This window comes from Hemiscyllium ocellatum, chromosome 15 (assembly GCF_020745735.1).
Source record: "Hemiscyllium ocellatum isolate sHemOce1 chromosome 15, sHemOce1.pat.X.cur, whole genome shotgun sequence".
NCBI lineage: Eukaryota > Metazoa > Chordata > Chondrichthyes > Orectolobiformes > Hemiscylliidae > Hemiscyllium > Hemiscyllium ocellatum.
The window spans coordinates 43,686,081-43,706,345 of record NC_083415.1 but is presented as its reverse complement, the minus strand read 5'-3'; the positions used below and the strand labels follow the sequence as shown (position 1 = coordinate 43,706,345).

General features: G+C 40.5%; 1 protein-coding gene across 1 annotated transcript in view; it reads left to right on the top strand.

Annotated features, from left to right (window-relative positions):
• The window catches only part of ptprt (protein tyrosine phosphatase receptor type T), a 1,408,195-nt gene that overhangs the window by 650,697 nt on the left and 737,233 nt on the right, over window positions 1–20,265 (top strand). The window lies entirely within an intron of this gene.

Genomic DNA, 20,265 nt, shown 5'->3' with positions numbered 1-20,265 from the left:
TTTTGGATCTTTCAAATGTTTCATTATATCTTTCTAAATTATTCATCTCTCACAGTCTTTCAGAAACAAGTTTTTGTTTTAATCTCTGTACACATTCAAGAATACCCTGTTTGCCTTTCTCAGGAACTTAAAGTAAATATTTATTGCATCTGTGTATTATCTGTTCCTTTTTAAAGTGGCTTTCCTCCTGTTTATTTACTATTTGAACAGCCACTTTCTCTACCAGTTCCTCCAAGCTTTCAGTACACTGCATTCAACTAATTCCAAATCAATTCATTTATCTTTGGTTCCTCTTTCTTGTTATCTCAACTCAGTAAACATGATTAAGTCACGACTATAGCCTCCCAAATTTATCTTACCTTCTAGTCATTTATATGTCTCTTTTCATTATTCAGAACTAGACCCAGTACTGTATTCTGCCTTGTCCAACATGAAGCATATTAGAACATATTGATTAAGGCAATATTTGTGGATGTGTTCTAAGAACTCCTTTATTTCTTTGTATTCCTGACTAGTATAAGAGGATTATTTTGGTGAAACAGTGAAAATAAGTGCTAAATCTACAAATAAGACACTCCTGTTTGAAATGCCAGATGCAGCACATGACTTTGGGTCTATGAAGTTTCTGATTAGCACCTCCCAACAAGTTCAAATTAGGTGAAATAGAAAACTGCATGTTTAGTTCCCGAGTGTTGATTTAACGTAATTTACTTGGAATTATATGTGTGCTCCATTCAACATATTTCCATGATGGGACAATTGCTGACACTCAGCCACATTTTCCAGAATGACTCAGAGATGAATGAAAAGGCTCTATGGTTTTGTGGATTGCAGTACTGGGTGGAGGGGAAGCAATGGAACAGAAAAGCAAGTGCAATTTACATTGTTAAAATTAAGGTTTGATCATTAAAGACGGCGAATAGTTAAAATTTTTCCACTTAATGTGTCGTGAATCTTTGGAACTCATTCCTGAAAATATGATGGAAGCAGGGTCCTTGAATATTTTTAAGGTAGAGATAAGTAGAATCCTATTATGCAAGGGAGTGAAAGACTATCGGGGACATTCAGTAATATAGATTTGAGATTACAATCAATTCAGCAAGAAAGGCTGAATTGCCTACTCCTGCTCCTTGGTTGTACATTGATGATATACGCAGCTCATCAACTTGGAGGCTGTGAAATCCACTGAAGAAAATGCTGGTCAAGGGCTTCCAGAGGCACCTGAGTGAAGGACAGATAATATCAAGGGCTTTAAATGAAACATATCCCAGCATCAGGAAAATTTATTATGTATACCCAACAACACAGAGATAGACTAAGGAAGACTTTAAGTTTAAACACCTTTCAAAACTATGAAAAATAAATGTATTTTTGATATAACTCCTCCATCATCTACCTTGGGGATGTCATGTTATGAGTTTTGTTTGTACAATCTCTTTACTTTAAGTAGCTGTAAGATGGTGTCTCAAGGTAAAGGTCACATTTCAATGGCAAGGCAAAAGACACATCAGTAAGTACAGATTATTCTTTCTTAGTTTGCCATTCTTTGTTAACCTTTCAGGTCTGGCATCTAATGGCTCTGCAACAATCTTTATCCATATTACTTTTTGCTCTACTTTGTCCAACTTATTGTGTCTAATTGGAAAATCATTCATTATTTCAATCAGTTGTGAAATAAAGTGTTGTGCGTTGAGCAGACTTGATATTTGTGATGGCTTATAATGATTCACCAGGATTTCAGTCACTGACCAAGACACTATGATTATATTAACCCTCATTGGGATCTCCCTTGGTCCAGCTAATTCTCTGGTTCAGGTGAAGGCCCAAATCTGTCAGGCAGGTGATGGCCAAGTGGTGTAGAAGGATGTTATTAATTGGGAAATGGTGCAAAAAAAGATTTGCTTGGATGTTACCAGGACTGGAGGATTTGATTTATAAGGAGATGCTGGAAAGGATAAGACTTTTTTCCCCTGGAGTATCGGCGGTTGAGGGTTGACCTTATAGAAATTTATAATATCATGGGATTAGATAAAGTGAATAGCCAAGGTCTTTTACCCAGGATAGGGGAGTCCAAAGCTAGAGGACATAAGATTAAGGTGAAAGGGGAGAGATTTAAAAGGGAGCTGAGGGGCAACTTTTTCATGCAGAGGGTAATGTGTATATGAAAAGAGTTGCCGGAGTAAGTGGTAGAGGCTGGTATAATTACAACATTTAAGAGACATTTGTCCAGGTACATGGATAAGAAAGCTTTCGAGGGATATGGTACATATGTAGGCAAATGTGACTAGTTCAGTTTGGGAAACCTGATCGGCATGGATGAGTTGGGCAGAAGGGTCTGTTTCCATGGTGTTTGACTGTATGACTCCATTAATCCAGAATCTGAGCTGATGTTCTGGGTTTGAATCCAACAACAGAAGATGCCGCGATTCAATTTTTTTTAAAATCTGGAATTAAGCATCTGAAGGTGGTTAGGAAACCATTGTCAATTATTGAAGGAAGAACCCATCTGCCTCACTAATGTTGTTCAGGAAAGGAGATCTGCCATCTTCACCAGATCTGGCTTGCATGTGACTCCGGAATTCCAGCAATATCCTCAACTGTTCTCTGCTGTGGCCTCGGAAGCAACTCAGTTGTGTCAATTGCTATTAAGTCTCAATAAAATAAAATGAAACTGGATGGACCACCTGGCGTCAACATTGGAAATGACAACAGCAAAAACAGCCCTGCTGACTTGCGAAGTACTCCTTATAAATGTCAAGGGCTAGTGCCAAAATTGGGAGAGCTGTATCACAGATTAGAGTTATGCGTGTGGTGCTAGAAAAACACAGCAGTTCAGGCAGCATCCAAGGAGCAGGAGTATCAATGTTTCAGGCATAAGCCCTTCATCACCTCATTCCTGATTCTCCCGTTCCTTGGATGCTGCCTGACCTGCTGTACTTTTTCCAGCACCATACACTCAACTCTGATCTCTAGCATCTGCAGTCCTCACTTTCTCACTGTCTCACAAATTAGTCAAGCAACAGTCTGACATAGTCATACTCATTGAATCATGCCTTACAGACAATGTCCTCGCCACCACGAATACCATCCCCGATATGTCCTGTCCAATTGATAGGACAGACCCAGCAGAGGGGGCAGAAAAGTGGTATGCACTCGTGAAGGATCTGCCCTGGGAGTCATCAACATAGGCTCTGGAGCCCATGAAGTCTCATGGCATCAGGTTAATCATGGGCAAGAAAACTTGCTGAATAATAAATACTGTCCTCCCTCTGTGATGAATCAATTCTCTTCCATGTTGAACTAAGGGTGACAAGGGAGCAAAATATGCTCAGGATGGGAGATTTCAATGTCTAATGCCAAGGGTGGCTCTGTAGTATTGCCACTGATTCTAAAGGATGTAGCTGCTTCCCTGGATCTGCAGCAGGTGATGAAGATGCCAACAAGAGGCAGATACATACATGAGCTCATCCTTACCAATTTTCCAGCTGCAGATGCTCTGTCCATGAAAGTATCAGTCAGAGTGACTACCGCACTTGTGGAGACCGAGTCCCACCTTGTAACTGAGAATACCCTCTGTTACGTAGTGTGGTACTATCAATGTGCTAAATGGAACAGAATTTGAACATATATAGTAACTCAAGACTGGGCATCCATAAAGCACTCTGGGCTACCAGCAACAGCAGAATGGTACTCCAACATGATCTGTAACCTCATAGCCTGGCATATCCCCCCCTCTAACATTACCATCGGGGCAGTGGTTCAACCCTGATTCAATGAAGAGTACAGAGGGCATGCCAGGAGGGGCACCCGACATACCTAAAAATGAGATGTCAACCTGGTGAAGCTATAAAGCAGGTCTACATGTGTGCCGAACAGTATAAGCAGTAAGTGATCAACAGAGATAGATAATCCCACACCAAAGGATCAGATCTTAAGCTCTGCAGTCCTGCTACATCCAGTCATGAATGGTGGTGGACAATTAAACTGGTTGGGGAAGAGGCTCTACAAATACCCCATCCTCAATGATGAAACAGTCCAAAATATCAGTGGTTGATGGTTATGCTTGTTGCAGGATAGTCATCTCGGCTCTAGGACATCTGTAGCAGAAGTTCCTCAGGGTAGTGTCCGAAGCCCAACCATCATCTGCTGTTTCATCAATGATCTTGCTCCATCATAAAACTGAAAATGAGAATATTGGCTGTAGATTGAATAATGTTCAGCACCATTCATGACGCAAATGTTGGAACAGTCCATGTTCAAATTCAACCAGATCTGGATAATATTCAGGTTTGGGCTGACAGATTGGATGTAACACTTATGCCACACAAATGCCATGCAATGACCATCTTCAATAAGAGACAATTTAACCACTGCTCCTTGACATTCAATGCTGTTGCCATTACTGAATTCCCCCTTAATCAACATCCTGGGGGTTACCACTGACCAGAAGTCAACTCAACTTACCATTGAAATACATTGCCTAGAAGGTCAAGTCAGGAACTAGGAATATTGCAAGGAGTAACTCCCCATGTGACTTCCTCAAGCCTGTCCACCATCAATAAGCTGCAAGGGAGTGTGATGCAATCCTCTCCACATGCTTGGATGGGTACAGCTCCAACAACATTTGAGAAGCTTGATATCGTCCAAGCCAAAGCAGCCCACTTGATTGCCACCACATCCACAAGCATCCATTCCCTTCATCACCGATGTCAGTAGCAGCAGTGTGAAGTATCTACAAGATGCACTGCAAAAATTCACCAAAGACTCTGAGCAACTTCCAAATCTATGACTATTTTAGTTGAGAATGACAAGGGCAGTAGATATTTGGGAACATCTGCAACTTCCTCTCCAAGACACTCACCATCCTGAGGAAATATATCACTGTTCTTTCACGATCACTGGGTCTAAATCTGGAATTCCCTCCCTAAGGGTATTGTGAGTCAACCTACGATATATGGACTGCAATAGTTCAAAAAGACAGCTCACTACCATTTCCTCAAGGGCAGCTAGGGATGGCAAATAAGTAGTGGTCAACCAAATCCCATGAGTGAATGTGAAAATGTCCTTCAAATTAGTGAGGGACTACATGTCCTGCATCTGTATCCAAAATATGTCATCTCCAATTGACATTGCTCGGTGCAGCAGAGGTGTCAGTTGGCAGGGAATTTACCCTGAAGTCTTTAACATCAAGTTCAGATTCTGTGACATCTCATAGCATCAGACCAAATGTGACCAGGGAACAAAAAAAAATAATGATGAGGATGATCAAAAGAATATCAGAATTTTTTTTTCCATTACTGAAGATGTTGTAAATGGGTCAGTCCTCACTTGTCATGATATTAGTTTGTGATAGGTTGAGGAAGTTGTAGTAAAAGCACTGATTTACACAAAAAATGTCCTGAAGGTCTCAGTTGACCAAGTTGAATATTTCAGTTGGGTCATTGTCTGTGTCACTGAATTTGAGGACCATCTGAAAATTCTCTTGTGACAACTAAGCATCACTGCAGAAATATTTTTTTATATTATCCATAGGATATACTACGTGTCTCACACTCTGTAAAATCAAGAAGATCAGGCAAGATTAGAAGAACACTATCAACTATAAGGTCCCTACATCACACATCCCCTGTACTTGGACCTATGTTGCCATTTCTCGATCACTGCAAATTCAAAATCCTGAACATTTTTAAGCCATGTATTCAATGGAGAATCATTAACTTGGACCTGTGAATTTCAGTAAGGAAACATCCTTCAAACGAGAAGACCATCACTATCCTCTCAAGGCTACTAGGAATGAGCAGTATTTTATTGTCTTGCTATCCTGAAAATGTTTTTTAATAATGAAAAAGAGCATGTGAAGGATATTTTTGTAGATGTTTAAATGTCTGTCTGTTTTTGTGACAAAAGAATTACATTTTTTATTCTCAGACCATGGGTTTAACCCATTTAAATAACATTAGCTTTTCTCAACATACTTATGTCACCAACGTGAGCATATGTGTAGTCAATTTTGACAGAATTAATGCAGGGCCCTCCTAAAACCAATTAAAATTCAGCAGAGTGGAGCATGGCAAAATTCAGCATGCTTGTTGCAATTTTTCTTTTTAAAAATCTTTTAAGAATATCATCAACATTAGGCACACCCATGCAACTAATTAAAATATTGCCTGAGTTGTTACAAGAGGCTAGGAGATTTCTTTGACTATTATTAAATATATCATTTCTAACCCATCGCTGCTGCTGAATTGATAGATGAGAATTCAACTGTGGTAGTAATAAGGACATAATTAGTGTATAATGATGGGACAGTTCTCCCCACAAATCTACCACTGAAACAAAAAGAAAGACGAAGTGACTTTTAGAAAGAAGTTCAATTCTCATCTGCAGAGCAGCCCAAAATGTTAGCTTCCAGGTAATAAAGTAGGAAACCATAAAAGAGAAAAATAATCAGGAACTTTAAATATTTTCTTCAAAAGCAGCAATAGATTTTAAAAATGTGAAACATTTGCCAATGGGACAACCTAAGTGTAACAAAACAACTGTGGAAAATATATGACATTAATAGAACCACTTACTGAAACAATGCATTGCGTAGTGAGTGATCAGTAACATTTGTGCCATTCAAGTTCCAGACAATAACAGCCTTTAACAAGAGGGAGTCTAACTGCCTCCTGTTAATAATGAATGCTATCACTCTTGGTGATATCCTGCCATCAACATCTTGTGGATCATCACAACCATAGCTGGACCAGCCACATAAATATTACCAGTCGAAAAGTATTCTGCAGAGAGTGATTCACCTTGACTTCCCTGGGCTTGTCCGCCATCTACGTTACAAAAGTCAGTATTGTGATGGGATAATCTTCATGGATTACTGCAGTTTCAACAACATTCATGAAATTCAATGGCTGGTTAACACTTTTCAAAATCTGTTATTTCTACTATCCAAACAAAAAACAAAGGCAGCAGGAAGTACCATCACCCATAAGTTCCCCTTCAAGTCATGCAACATCCTGCCTGTACATCACCCTTCACTCATCATATTCAGTCAAAATCTTGGAACTTCTTAAACTAACCTAATGGAACAGTTGTTGTATTTTTACTGTTTGGGTTGTGTTAGTTCAAGAACCAGGTTTCTTCTTCACCTTCTCAAGGCAATTAGGGATGGACAAACAACTCTAGTATTGCCATTATCATTCATATCCCATCAATTAATAAAAAAAAGTAACAAATAGATCAAAATACCTGGGAGAGATAGAAATTGAAAGGGCTCTTAGTGGAAGTAAATTAAAAGATGCCATCTGAAATAAAGTAAAACTAAATAAGTATAGAATAATGAGACAAACAGTCTCTACCAATGTTCATTTGTGAAAAATAACCATTGAAGCAAAACAATGAGGGCTATCATCATCAATAATGTTGCACCTAATATCAGCCAGGGTTTCCAGGAGTGGAAGAATATGTGCAGTACAATATCGAATATAATATATACACAGGATGGAAAAAATCATTTCACAAATCCCATGAATGGTGATGAAACAACTATTTAAAAAGTTGCAACAGGTAAGGAGTAGGTCACAAAATAATCTCAAATTTCAACCTGTTCAATCATGCTAAGCAGCAATGAATAAAACCACTAGAATACCAATAGTAATACTAATAGCCCAACAATACAAGTTTGTGAAAATTATGATCGAACTTTATCGTGCTCTGGCCAATCACAGCTTCAATGTAGTCCGGTCGTTGAAATATGAAAGAGACATTTAAGTCTTATGGTCAATACTGTGAGCACTGAAGCAACTTGAGATTTTGAGCCTTGTAATGAAGTGTTTAAAAGGTGGATAGTCTATGATGGTAGATAGTTTTTGAATGAAATGGAAAATGTAAACCATGTGATTCAACTAAATAGCAAGTGTAGGACAAGCATAAGCACACTGGTAAAATAAATAAAAACACTGAAATCATCATGAATACATTATAATTTACAGAAGAACTAATCAAAACATCAAATTGACTTCCAAGTCATTGAATGGAGACAAACTCTGGAATAGTTACGAAACAATCGTAGAAGGACCTGAAAGTATGACAGATGTATGAATTAAGATGGTTTCTCTCATCTGTTGTTACCCTGCAATCTTATGGGAGGAATTGAAAAAGATTGGAAAAGTGTAAAAGGTCAATTCTTTTGGTAATCTAGAGAAGGCATTTGAAAATTTTGCATTGAGAGAAGAAACTGAAAGCTGAGAATTCCTGAATTGTCTAGCTGGTATGTTAAAGGAACATGGTAGATAAGAAATTTCAACTGTTCATGTGTTCAACAGAAATAAATGCTTCTGTATGCCACAGTAACATTCTCCTATATTTTTCTCTCTGATCGTTTCAAATCAACTAGCTGACAGTTACTGAGATCGGTTGCAGAAGCCTAGGTGTTTGACGGTTTCTGAATAAGAGAAGGTATTTTTAGGATTATGGCATCATTAATCAAGTTGTATGAATGTGACCTTTTAATTTAGTCCAGAATTTATTCCCCTGTTAAATATCACAACATTGCCACAGTAGAAAAATTCCAAAATATATTCTTATAATCATGTGAATGCACAATTCAAAGTGTTCTTCAAAGAGAAAACAGGGAAGTTGGTGACCATGACCCAAACCTTTCAATATTTCAATATTCTTTCTGTATGAAGAAATCTGACAGAGAGCTGATCTACCAACAGCACAGGCATTGTTATCTCAGGGAGTTTTCATTTGCACTGACAAAGGTTATTGAATACAACCTGATATGATGAATTTATTCAAAAGAAATGCTGATTGTGAAAATATACCATCTGCAAACATGTCTGTAATTGAAGTCCCAGAATCCAGCATTACCAAGGAGGCAGAGGGGGGCCATTTAAATTGGCTGGGTGTCTTGTCAAGCACAATTAATCAAGAGTAGTAATTTGTACCAGGCAAGACAAACATCGAAAAATACATAGTTTTAAAAATCTGAGAGTCCACGAGTCACTGGGCAATTAACAAAAGAGTAGAATCTAAACTACAAAGCCCAACAATACAAGTCTGTGGAAATAAAGATCAAACCTTATCATGCTCGGGCAAACTTTCAATGTTGTCTAGTCACTGATACATAAAGGAGACATTCAAGTCCTATGGACATGAGAATGCAAAGACACATCATTGAAAGCATTGGGGCACCTTGAGACTTTCAGCTTTAGAAGGAAACATTTGTAAGATAGAAAGTTTATAGAAATAGATAATACATTGAATGAAATGAAATATATAAACCACATGATCAAACTAAATGACAACTAGCATAAACGTACTAGTTAAAAAAATCAAACTTTTACGACTAATCATTCATGAGCAATTTACAATTTATAATTTATAGGAAAAGTTATCAAAACATTAAAGTGACTTTCAATTAGTGGAATGGAGGCAGTCTCTGGAATGATTTGAGAAAGACACTTGAAGAGACAGGGCACAGAGGGATGTGGATTATATGCAGGCAGATAGGATTAGTTTAGAATGGCATAGACTTGGTAGGTGAAAAGCCTGTCCCTGTGCCGTGCTGTTCTATGTTCTATTTCTCTGATACGCAGCAGGAAATGTTCCAACAGGTTCCCTACAGATCAGCATGAACAATACAGCAGAAATGGAAATAATATTTGAAGCTTACACCAGAGAATTTGCAAATTTTGTACATTATTGTCAAATCTTTTATCACCATACTTCCAATTATACATTCCAGATCATATCATAGAATCATAGATTCACTACAGTGTGGAAGCAGGCCATTTAGTCCATCAAGTCTACATTGAAATGTTGTCCTGGGTGAGGAAAGATGATGTAGTGTTATGGACTAGGCCAGATCACTCAAAACGTTCTTGAGCAGGCACCCCAGACCATAACTTTGCAATTTGTTTCAATGGACAGTAAAAATGACTCTGAGTAGGCTAGCTAGGTTGACTACTAGATTTTAAAACAGACAGAAATTTATTCACAAAGCACAGAATAAAGAACTCCTGCAGAACTCAGGCTATCCACACCACACTTAATTATGCTGTTCTGAATATACACAACAGTCCCAATAAGCAAACCCCCTTAAAAACCAGTATAAATGGAACACAGGCTTGCAGTTGAAGTTAGAAGGGCAGAAGGAGACAGAGAGTTTTCACACAGCTCCCTGTTGAACTCCCAATTAGTTCTGGACTGAACTGCTCAGCTAGAGAGCTGACCACTCCTCTTTCATTATACAAGTCACTTCTAAAACATGACTGCTTTGGCCTGAATTCTCGTCTGTTTATATACAAACAAAAAGGTCTTTCGATATCCTTTAATCTCTATATCAAACCAATCTAATCAGCGCCAGGAGCGTTTACAACCCCTCTGGAAAAAACCAAGGACACAGTATCCTTTAGAAAAAATGGACCAGCTTTCTGACACCACTCCCCTTAAAAAAAGAACCATCAATACCAAAAGATGGCTTTATTTTTAAAACACTTCAAAAACCCGGTTAGTAGTCTAAACACACATATACACTGTACTAACTATAAACATGCAATCATGAACAACTACATGCGAATTCAGACTGTGGCACACCCACCACCGAATGCCTCCATATCTCATATGAGTCTTGATTAAGCATCGGCAATCACATTTTCGCGATCGGCCACATGCACAAATGTCAAATTGAATGGCTGCAAAAATAAGCTCCATCTAAACAGTCTGGCATTTTTGTCCTTAAACTTGTCCACAAATATCAACGGGGTATGATCAGTGTCTGCGATGTGTTGCTCAGATGCATTGCTGGTAATATAAACATGGAAATGCTGTCATGCCAACACCAAGCTTAAAGTCTCTCTCTCCATCGCTGAATACTTCTGTTGATCAATGTTCAACTTCCTGGAAAAATACCCGATGGGTCTTTCTAAACCCTCGTCATCCTCCTGCAGGAGCACCGCATCAACACCCACATCACTGGCATTGATAGCCACATTGAAAGGCTTCATGTAAACAGGTGTGGCTAATACTGGGCAGAGGTTAACACAGTTTTTAGGCTGTCAAATGCCTTTTGGCAGTTAGCTGTCCACTGAAACTTCTTGCCTTTTTTGAATAATTTAGTTCGTGGAGCAGCCACACTGCTAAAGTTCAGTACAAACTTTTGGAAAAATCCACTCAATCCCAGGAACCGTAGGACTGTTTTTTTTCATTGATAGTGTGGGAAATTCCCCAATTAATTTTGTTTTTGCATCCCGTGAGGCCATTCGTCCATGTCCAATAACATGGCCCAGAAAGGCGACTTGGGCTTTGGCAAATTCACTTTTAGCTAGGTTTACCACCAAGCCTGTCGTCTGAAATCAGTTGAAAATGTCTGATAAATGCTGCAAATGTTCCTTCCATGACTGACTAGAATTCATCAGGTTATCAATGTACACCACACAGTTGGATAATCCGGCAATGACTTTATTAGTCAGTCTCTGAAATGTGGCTGGAGCATTTTTCATACCAAATGGCATGACTTTGAACTGATATAGTCCATTTAGCATTAGGAAATCTGAAATTGCCTTTGCTTTCTCTGACAGAGGTATTTGCCAGTAGCTTCTGAGCAAGTCCAACCTTGAAATATAAGTTGCTTGTCCCATGTTTTTGGCACAATTCTCCAACTGTGGAATTGGATTTGCATCTGTTTTTGTAACAGTGTTGACTTTGCGATAGTGCACACATAACCGTTGGGTACCATCTGGCTTTGTCTCCATGACTATGGGTGAGCTCCAGTCACTGTAACTCACTTCAGTTATGCCATCTTGAAGCGTGCGCTCTATCTCCTTCTGAATCTGTGCCAGCTTTAGAGGGTTATGCCTTTAAAAATGTTGCTTAATTGGAACAGCATCTCCTATCTGTATATCTTGCACAATTAGGTTCGTACTTCCCAGTTTATCTCCTCATGTGATAGTAATAACTCGTTCGGGTCATTTTGATTTTCTTGTGCAAGTTAACTCAATAATTTATGCCAATTTTTGACAACTTCCTCATTGTCCAATTTGATTTGAGGAATATCCAATTCGGAATCCTCTGAACTTGGTTCTTCCTTCTGTGCTGTAATCATTAACACCTTCTCCTCTTGCTTTTCTTCCCTAACAAATTATTTTTTGAGCATACTCTGTGAGATTTCTTCCTGTCTAGAGTCCTTATCAAGTAGTCCACCTCATTCAATTTCCTCTCGATTTGATACGGTCCATTAAACCTTGCTTTTAAAGGCACACCTGTTACTGCAATTAACACCAATACCTTATCTCCAATTGCGAACTTGTGATTTCATATCCATTTCCTGTTTCACTGCATGCTGTGATACTTTTAAAAGCTGTCCAACCAACTCTCCAGCTCTGTTTAGTCATTCTCTAAAATTTGACACATAGTCCAAATGGGTGGTCTCTGAATTCTGACTTATTAATTTCTCCTTTATCAATTTTAACGGTCCTCTTACTTCATGCCCAAAAATTAATTCAAATGGACTGAATTTGTTCGATTCATTTGGTGCATCTCTGATCGCAAAAAACGGAACTCCCTCATCTCAATCATCTGGATAATCCTGAACATAAGCTCTCAAGATCTTTAGTGTTTGTTGTCATCTCTCTAGTACTCCCTGCGATTCTGGATGGTACGCAGTAGATTTAAATTGCTTTATTCCTGAGTTATCCAGAACCTCCTTGAATAATTTGGGATGTGAAATTTGATCCTGATCTGGTTGGATCTCTATTGGCAGTCTGTATCAAGTAAAAAATTTAAGTAATTCTTCTACAACCCTTTTAGCTGTGATGTTGTGTCATGGGATTGCCTTGAAAATCTAGTCAACACATCCATTATTGTTAATAAATACTTATTCCCACTTTTTGTTCGAGGTAGGGGACCTATACAATTAATCAAGACCCTTGCGAAAGGTTCCTCAAATGCTGGAATAGGTATTAAAGGTGCAGGTTTTATTACTGCCTGTAGTTTTCAGATTAGCTGAAATTCATTTTCAACTGCCACCAAGCACATCGTGCTGGCCTATCACCCGCCCTCGATCTCTTCATTTCCAAATGCCGCCGAGATATTAACCGCCTCAACCTGTCTACCTCTCCTCCCCCCCCACTCCAACCTCTCACCCTCACAACGCACAGCCCTCCACTCCCTCTGCTCCTTCCCAAGATCCACAAACCTGACCACCCTGGCCAACTCATTGTCTCAGCCTGCTCCTGTCCCACCAAACTCATCTCCACCTACCTCAATACTGTCCTATTCCCCCTAGTTCAAGAACTCCCCACATATGTTCGAGACACCACCCACGCCCTCCACCTCCTCCAAGACCTCTGTTTCCCCAGTCCCTAATGCCTCATCTTCACCATAGGCATCCAATCCCTCTACATCTCCATCTGCCATGACCAGGGCCTCCAAGCCCTCTGTTTCTTCCTCTCCCAACATTTCCAACAGTACCCTTCCACTGACACTCTCATGCATTTGGCTGAACTGGTCCTCACCCTTAACAATTTCTCCTTCGAATCCTCCCACGTCCTTCAGATGAAAGGGGTAGCCCTGGGCACCCGCATGGGCCCCAGCTTTGCTGTCTCTTTGTTGGCTACGTAGAACAGTCCACCTTCCGTAGTTACACTGGTACCACTCCCCACATCTTCCTCCGCTACATTGATGGCTGCATCAAAGCCACTTCGTACTCCCGCTAGGAGGTTGAACAGTTCATCAACTTCAACAACACATTCCACTCCAACCTTAAATTCACCTGGACCATCTCTGACACCTCCCTCCCCCTCCTGGACCTCTCCATCTCCATCAATGACGACCGGCTCAACACTGACATTTTTTACAAACCCATAAACTCCCATAACTACCTGGATCATAACTCTTCCCACCCTACTCCAGCAAAAATGCTACGCCATATTCCCAATTCCTCCGTCTTCGCCATATCTGCCTCCAAGAGGACCGGTTCCACCACAGAACACTCCAGATGGCCTCCTTCTTTAAAGACCATAATTTCCACTCCCACATGGTTAAAGATGCTTTCCAATGCATCTCATCCACGTCACGCACATCTGCCCTCAAACTCCACCCTTCCAAATGCAATAAGGACAGAACCCCCTGGTCCTTACTTTCCACCCCACCAACCTCCACATAAACCACATCATCCGACGACATTTCTGCCACCTACAAATGGACCCCACCACCAGGGATATATTTCCCTCCCACCCCTATCTGCTTTCTGCAAACACCATTCCTTCTCTGACTACCTTGTCAGGTCCATGACACCCAACAACACACCTTCCCCTCCCATCACCTTCCCCTGCCACCGCAGGAATTGCAAAACCTGCGCCCACACCTCCCCCTCACCTCCATCCAAAGCCCCAAAGGAGCCTTCCACATCCATCAAAGTTTCACCTGTACATCCACCAATGTCATTTATTGTATCCATTGCTCCCAATGCAGTCTCCTTTATGTTGGGGAGACTGGACGATTTCTTGCAGAGTGCTTTAGGGAACATCTCTGGGATGCCCACATCAATCAGCCCACTGCCCTGTGGCTGAACATTTCAACTCCCCCTTCCACTTGTCACTCCCTCCCTCACCGCACAATGCCTGGAGAAAGAATGCCTCATCTTCCGCCTTGGCGCACTTCAATCCCAGGGCATCAATGTGGACTTCACCAGTTTCCTCATTTCCCCTGTCCCCACCTAACCCCAGTTCCAAGCTTCCAGCTCAACACCATCCTCATGCCCTGTCCTACCTGCTAATCGTCCTTCACACCTATCCGATCCACCCTCCTCTCTGATCTATCATTTTTATCCCCACCTCCATCCACCTATTGCGCTCTTATCTATCCTCTCCCCAGCCACATTCCCCTCCCATTTATTTCTCCATCCCAGCCTCATTCCTGATAAAGGGTTCCTGCCCGAAACGTTGATTTTCCTGCTCCTCGGATGCTGCCGGACCTGCTGTGCTTTTCTAGCACCACTGTAATCTTGACTCTGACCTCCAGCATCTGTAGTCCTCGCCTTCACCAAAAATTCAACTATATCCTTGTGTACTCCAGGCCAGTAAAAATGGCTTTGTATTTTAGCCTTGTTTTCCTCACCCCTAAATTACCTCCACATTTTTGCTCATGCACCACTCACAGCATGCCCTTCATACATCCTGGAAAAAATAATTTGATGAATCTCTGCCCATTTCTCATCTGCTTGAATGTGTGATGGTCTCCATTTCCTCATTAAGACATTATTTGTTAATTAATATTCACAGGGATGTATTCACTCTCTGCTTCCTGCTGTAACTCAATCAGCTCAGCAGAGCTGAAGATACTTGCATGTTTACCTAATTGCTCCTGCTCTGTCCCGCTTATCTGATCAAAAACATTTCTGATAAAGCAACATCACCACCCTTTTCAGCGTCTTTTGACCTCTGTTGCTTCGAGCTTGCCTCAGCGATCTTATGACCCCACAATCAGGGAAAATTCTTGAATAAAGATCCTTCATTGCTTCGGTTGCCTGCATCTCCACTGGCTTTTCAACTAGAGCAAGCAGCATTCCTACCAGTAAATCAGCTATATCATTTGCAGGGACAAAGTGTATTCCTGGAGCTGAGAGTTTGTCCAGTACACCTACCATAAATTCTCCACCCTTCTCTGGACTCTTTAACCCCACTTAACATAATTGAGCATTTTTTGTCTCATCATACATTCCTCTTACCAGTACCTTTTCTGGCGATGGTCTTTCAGGAGTACGCATCTCCTCATCCTTCAGCATTACTGAGAGGATCCTGTGTCCCTTAATATTGTAACTTCTTTACCCACTGCTCCTGGCCTACGTGAATGAACTTTACCCTCACATGTATATTTTTTAAGCAGATCTGGCACTTCCTCCTTAATCAACCTCTGATCATCTTGTACACTCCGAGGCAGTTGTCTCACCTCCCTTGTGTTCTTTGTTACTACTCCAACAAAACGCCCAGGCTTGTCCAGATTTCCTACATCTGGCTTTCTCCTAACCCACCGACACTGTGATTTTGTGTGGCCCACTTTATTACAATGAAAACACCGGAACTTTTTAACTTCTTTGTCCCCCTCAATTTACCATGTGGTAAATTATCCTTATGATCTTCACTGAGATCTACCTTTCCCTTTCCACATGACAATTTCTCTTTGCCCCAGTTCCTATCCCTGAAATTAATTCTGGAAGTCAAACCGTGTTTTATAATCATCAGCCACTTCAGCTGCTAACCTGATGTTTTAGATCTCTGCTCTTCCACATGAGTTCACACGACTTCAGGTGGTGAATTTTTGAATTTCTCCAAAATAATGACCTCTCTAAGGGCATCATAGGTTTGCTTGATTTTTAAAGCTCTTATCCATCTATCAAAATGACTCTGTTTGATCCTTTCAAACTCAGTGTAGGTTTGACCTGGGTCCTTCCTTAGATTCCTGAACCATTGTCTATTGGCTTCTGGTACAAACTCATATGCATTTAAAATGGCTTTTTTTTCACCTCCTCTGATAGGGATGTGAATACCTCACTAGCCCTACCTCCAAGTTTCATTTGGATCAACAAAACCCACAGTGCCACTGGCTGCTGCATTTGTTTAGCCACCTTTTCAAATGAGACAAAAAAGACTTTCACATCCCTCTCATCAAATTTAGGCAATGCTTGAACATACTTAAACAGTTTCCCCTGAGAGTCCTGACTACCAGGGGTTTGCTCCTCCTCACTCCCGTCCTCACAAAGGTTATCCTCAGCCATTATCTCAGCCTTTTAAGCTGACTTTCCTTTTTAAGTGTCGGTTTTTGAAGTTCAAAAGCTTTCTCTTTTCCCCTCTCTTCCGCTTTTAGTTGTAACTCAAACTGTTTCATTTCTGCTGCCCTTTTCTTATTTCTCACCTCTAACTCAAGCTGCTTCATTTGCAATCAAATTCTTGCTATCTCTACAGATTCTGATGGTTTCTTCAGCCAGTTTAAATGCTGAGCTACTGCTGTAATTATATCTCCTTTTCTCACAGAAGCAGGCAGATCCAATCGTGCAGCTTGGTCTTATTCACTTTTTGCAAAACTTCCAAAGTCACCACATCCACTTCCAGAAAACTTTTGGCGACTGAAAGAGCCATTCCTTTCCCAAGCTTTGTCCATGCAATCAAACCAACACCCGAAATAAAGACAATAGCACCTACCGCTCGCTGCTTAAAATCCCACAAAGAGCCCCCTAATCTGTTATGGACTAGGCCAGACCACTCAAAACTTTTTGATCAGACAGCCCAGACCAGGACTTTGCAATTTGTTTCAGGAAGTGTACAGTGAAAATTACCTGTAAGCTAGCTAGGTTGATAACTATATTTTAAAAGAGACAGAAATTTATTCACAAAATTACACAATGAAACACAAGGCACAGAATAAAGAACCCGTACAGAATCCAGCCTATCCAAACTAGACTTAATTATGCTGTTGAGAATATACACAACAGTCCCAATAAGCAAACTCCCTTAAAAACCAGTATAAATTGAACAAATGCTTACAGGTTGAAGTTAGAAGGACAAAAGGAGAGAGAGAGTTTCCATACTGCTCACTTTTTAACTCCCATCTAGTTCTGGATGGAACTGCTCAGCTAGAGCGCTGACCACTCCCTTTGTATTATTCAGGTCACTTCTAAAACATGATCACTTTGACCTGAAGTCTCATCTGTTTAATCTCTGTACCAAACCAGTCTAATTGGCACCGGGAGCATTTACGATCCCTCTGAAAAGAACCAAGGACAAAGTATCCTTGAGAAAGGGAAAAGCTTTTAGAAAAAAGGAACCAGCTTTCTGACAGTAGGGAGACTGGTACACTGTGAGCTCGGAGGGAGGAGGATACATTGTCAGAGATAGGCTGAATGTGAGTTCTCCAAGAGAGGGTAATGACACTAAACATTGGCGGAGTCAAGAATGTCATTGCCCTTCTCCCTGCATTGTTGTGCATGCATCTGAACACCTGAATCTACACAGACCCAGGTGGAAATCTCAGACAAGACTGGCATGGTCTGGTGTTGTGGACTACACTGTCCATCCTCAGCTTTTTACCTTTGTCCATCCCAGTCCAACATTGGCACCTCCACATCATGGCTACCATCTTCAGGGAAAAGGACGGCTCTCCTCTGCATCACCCCTTCTAGCATAGCCTCCTCAGATCTCTGCCAGCAAAGCAGCTGTCAATTTCTCCATGTTTGCCATGCTCAGGTCAAGTGTCAGGAACCATGCAATACAGCTCCAGGCAGACAGTAGTTTTTTGAATGCATGATGGTCTTTTACAGATGGCATGGGCTTTGGGAAGCAGTTAAATTGGGAAAGGGACTACAAGACTGGCAATCTCTGCTGCATTCCCACTGCATCTCCTTTTCTAATTATCGTCTATCTGTCGGTAGTGAGGACTAATATTGATAGCTAACTGTTCCTATTGCCTTTCCATGTCATAAATGTCCAACCAGCCAGCCGCTCTTCTCATGTTATATAAATTTGTATTTCGTTCCTCAAGTCTGTTTCTTGCATCCTAGTCCTGATGAATGCCAGATAAAAAGCTTTGATGTAGAGACTCAGAGACCGTTCCAGCACAGGAGGATGCCATTTGGTCTAAAATGTCCATGTCAGTCAATAAAATGAATCCTTATTTTCTACACTTGGTCCATAAACCTGGAGGCTGTGGCAATGCAAGTGAATATCGGCATACTAGTTAAATGTTTGAGAATGTTTGACTTAACCACATTTTCAGGCACTGAGTTCCAGACTCCCACTACCCTCTGGCTGAAAGTTTTCCTCCCCTCCCCTCTTAGCTTTCTACCTTTTAAACCTATAGCCCTTGGTACTTAACCCTTCTAAAAATGGGAAAAAGTGACTTCCTTATCCACCTTATTTATACTCCTTATAATGTTCTGCAGCACTCTTAAGTTCTTTGCCAACCTTTGCTACTTCAAAGAAAACATTCCCAACATCTACAATCTTTCCTCACAGTTCAAATGCTCCAGCCCTGACAGCATCCTGGTGAATCTTCTCTCTATCTTCTTGAGTGTAATCATGTCCTTCCTCTCATGTGGTGACCAGAAACGCAAGCAGCCATCATGTAATGACCTAACAAGCATTATATACAGTTCCAGCATAACCTCCCTGCACTTGTGTATAATGCCTGGACTAACAAAGGGAACTATCTCAAATATCGTCTTAAGCACCTTATTTACTTGCCCAGCTACATTCAAGGACTTGTGAATATGCAGTCCAAGGTCTCTATGATCTTCAGTACTTTGTAGGAGCTGACCATTCATAATGTAATCTCTTGCCTTGCTAATCCTCACAAGTACATTACCTCCTGCTTTTCCCAAATTCCATTTGTTACTGCTCTGTCCTGTTGACCAGTCCATTGATTTCCTTCTGCAGTTTATGTCTATTGTCCTCACTATTTATGATCCAATAAATTCTTGTGTTTTTTTTGAATTTCTTAATCATACCCTGTACATTTAAATCCAAATCATTTCTCTGCACTACAAACAACAAGGACCCCAGAACCAGACCTATGGAACCCCTTTACAAATAAATGTCCAGTCTCAGAATCATCAGAGTCTGGATTCTGTCTCTCAGCTTATTTTGGATCAGATTTGCCACTTTGTTTTGAATTGCATAAGCTCTAATTTCTTGTCTCCTTTTGGCATTGTTTTTGTTCTGTATGACCATATCATTATTCATGTTAGTTATCTTGTTGTATAACCTTGCTCAGCAAAATATTACAGAAATGTTTCCTGTTTACTGCATAATGTCAAAACTTCAGAGTATTGTGAAGCAATTGACAGTGAATCCTGCTACTCCTGATTTATTTAATCTGTGTTTTCACTATTCCTTATAAATGTATGACTTGGCTATACTATTTCAGAGATTTAAATAAGTGGAGAGCTATACCTGTAGTGTCACCAGTGCTATTCTTGAAGCATGTGTAGCTCTCATGAAGACTCACAGTTTTGCTCACCATTAGATTGTTCTTTTCAGGTTGCAGCAATTGAAGATAGCACATTAAACAGCTTGGCTACTTTTTAAATGGCAGAATGTAGATTTCTGAGAATGATATACTGTACTCTTAAGTTGCATATTTGATATTGGTGAAGTGCAAAAGATCAAGTACATAATGTGAGGGAGGTAAACAAATGTTGCCAGTATCTTTCAGTATAGCCAGAGGTTGATTGCTCTTCCAATTTATTTTTTTCTCTCTCTGTTCAGCCTG